Source organism: Catharus ustulatus, chromosome 20 (genome assembly GCF_009819885.2).
Source record: "Catharus ustulatus isolate bCatUst1 chromosome 20, bCatUst1.pri.v2, whole genome shotgun sequence".
NCBI lineage: Eukaryota > Metazoa > Chordata > Aves > Passeriformes > Turdidae > Catharus > Catharus ustulatus.
This window is the reverse complement of record NC_046240.1, coordinates 5,708,689-5,711,953: the sequence shown is the minus strand read 5'-3', so window position 1 is coordinate 5,711,953 and position 3,265 is coordinate 5,708,689.

Here is a 3,265-nt window from a genome sequence, read left to right as displayed (position 1 = left end):
CACACATTGTTTGAGCCCAAGCTGCTGAGCACTCACAGGGGCAGAAAACACTTTTATTAATCAATCTGTTCCCAGAGGACACACTAGGTTTCCTCCTGCATGCTCTTGCTGGTTCCTGCTCCCAGGTTCCCAGGAATGGGTGCACTGGGTCCAGCAGGACACACTTTGAGCTGTTCTTCTGGAGAGCTATTGCAGGGACACTTCCAGGGCTAAATAGATTCAGAATGGGTGTCAAAAGATTCTCCCAACATCTCAAGCAGCTCTGATACAGGCAATAATCCCAAATCAAGGTGGTGGGTCATCTGGAACCACAACATCCAACCACAGTCCTGTAGGGATAAGCCAAAACATTCTGGGAATGGCAGAGGCTCCAGAAGGATCCCTGGCTAACCTGAGGAATTTTCAGACTGCAAGCACAGGGATGACAGGGGCTTCCAACCAAGAGCTGAATTCTTCTTCTGCCCTCCAGCCACAAACACATATCTTGGGAGAGCAGCAGATTGGGAAAGAGCTAGTGAACACCAGCTACACACCAAAAAAAGGAGTGTATAAATGTAGGGGGGTATATATATGGCCAGAGGGAAAGTGAGCACAAATTGAACAAAGAAAAAAAAAGAAGTGTAAAAATCAAAACCTTAAAAAAACTGCACTGTAAACCCTCTTGTGTGCTCAAGGATACTGGAAGGTATCAGCTCATGGTCAGTTCCTGTGCAAAGGGGTGTGCTCCAAGACTGATGGAGAATCATCCAAGTGCTCCTGGGCAACTCCTTGGCACATCCAGTCTCCCAGGTGTGTCACCCAAACCCAGGCACACCCCTGGAACAGGCTCTTCTCCTAAGTGCACGAAGCCATGCCTTTCTCTGGGGTTCCCCTCTGGCAGGTGATGCAGCTGAGTGCTGCTGGTTGCTCCATCACTGCCCCTTTCCCCTCAGACCTGGGACACAGCCCCTCACAGCCCAGCTAATGAGTGGGATGCAGCTTCTTGATGGAGAGTTTGGTGAAAGGGGAGGACCCCACAAACACAGAGTACCCCAGTCACACACAGGGATCACCCTTAGCCCTTTGCACACACATCCTTGTGCCAGATCCCTGCAGAAAAGCACTGTTGGTAGCTCCATCTTCTGTGCCTAGAAGGAGGAAAACTGAGGCTCAGGAGCTGGGTGAGCAGAGAGCCTGTCAGAGCAGACAACAAGGCCACTCAAGCATCTTGCTGACTGCTCCTTATGGAGCATCCTTATGGAGCAGAGATCCCATCCCCATTAAGGGAGGGGGAGCCAGGACAGAGATGTGCCTCAGGGTGACTGATTAAATGCAAATAAAGAGCTACAGGAAAGCCCCGGGATGCACCAGGTCCTGCCAGGGCTGCCCAGATTCACCCACTTTGGTATAAAATCCACCTTGGCCTCCCAGGGATTTGAGCACCTGCTGAGCTGCACAAGTGTGGTGGAACTCTGAACCTCACAAAGAAAAATCACTCCCCAGGGGTTTGCAGGGTTAAGAGTTCAGCACTGGTTGAGCTCAGGAGCTCCAGTCCCAGGACTTGAGAGACTTTGTGAGTGTCAGAAAGGTCTCAGTGCAGACCCTGGCCTGAAGGACACAGTGCCAGCCAGGAGAGTAGCAAGAGAGGGCAGAGATGAGGAGAGAGATCAGAAATCATTGCTCAGAAAAGAGCAGGGAAAGTCATAGTCAGGGTCAGGCCTGAGGCATCATCCCACCCTTACCTGGGTTTTGCATCCTCTCCTCTGCTTCTTAATCATCTGTTATTTGAGGGTGAGATTTGTTTTATTAGGGAAAAACAACCGAAACGAAACACCATTTATCTGGGTGATTAGCTGTGAGGTGTGTCGAAGACAGGAGGAATCCAAGTTAATTATTATCTGTCAGTGAGTAGATGGAAAGTGGATGGATTGAGAAGGTCACAAGGCTGGCCATGAGGGATGGGATGGCAGCACAAGGTGCCTGGAGCAGGATCAGTTCCAGCAGTGTGCTGAGCACTGAGGCAGGAGCTGGTGGCAGAGGAGACGTTTCCCAGTGGTCCTCAGCAGTGAGGAGGAACTCAGTGCTGGCAGGAGGACTAAAGGACCTGAACCAAGAGCCAGCAGGGAGAATAGAGGCACACTCAAGTGGAGGTAGCCATACCCCAGAACCCACCAGAGGGGATGGAGGGACAGAGCTGGGCAGTGCAGCACAGCTCACCCTCACCCACGCTGCATGGAGCTGCTCTTTGCAGTCACCACAGAAGTCTCAGACTCCCAGCCCCAAGGAGACGTCACCACCACAGTTATCAGTGCCAGAGGAAGGGCGTGGGCCAGCGGGGGAGATGTGAGGAGCCCCGCGTTCCTCAGGTGGCCTTTGGGCAAACACGGCACGGAGCTCCTTCCTCCAGGCCCTGTTTACAGACCTGCCGGGCCCAGCCTGGCTGTTATCACTGCTAAGTGCACAGATAGCACCATTAATAAGCACACTGCTGATAGCAGAGGGGCAAACATCACTCCTAATGTTTACCAGCTTTCCCCCAAGCTCTGAGTGAAGGCAGCTTCCCCAGGGCAGGAGTTGTGATCGATGCAGTGAGCTGGACTCACCTTCTCCTTTCCTGCACGCTTGCTTACTTAATGACCTAGTTAAACTCCTGTCAATACATTCCAGTAAAACAGCTGCTCTTCTTCAAATTAAGGACCAAAGGAGGATTAACCCATCTCCCAGGGCTTTAAAACTCCTCTGGGTTCAATTTCAGCTCCAAAACCAAGATAGGGCAAGTCAGGCTAGGGAGGATGCCCTGCTCATTGACATTACTGAAGCACAGAAGGCACCAGCATTTTATTTCAGACCCATCTCTGAAGGAAAAACCTCCAATTTCAGCCAAACTTTAGGGCATTCAGACCTCCATCATGACCTCCATTTCCCACTTCTGTATGGCCACATAAATTTAGGATCATAGCACTGAAAAAGAGCAAGTTTGTTATTGGCTTTGGCCGGCAAAGAGGCCATCAAATGGCTCTTGGGGTATCCCAGTTCCTCTGCTGACCTCTGGAACAGAGCCTGGAAAAGAGCCAGGCCCCTAAAGGAGTTCAATTGCTCTCAGGGGACCTCAAACCATGAAAACAAGGAGCAAGGGCATCCAAGGAGGCTGTCCAGACAGGCTGGAGATGCTGATGCTTTGGGGGAAGGCAGAACAAATCCAGCCAAGGGTATTCATGGGCACCTGCCCAGACTGGAGCACCTGGGTTCCACCACAGCAGGGCAAGGGGTTGGTCAGACATTAAAC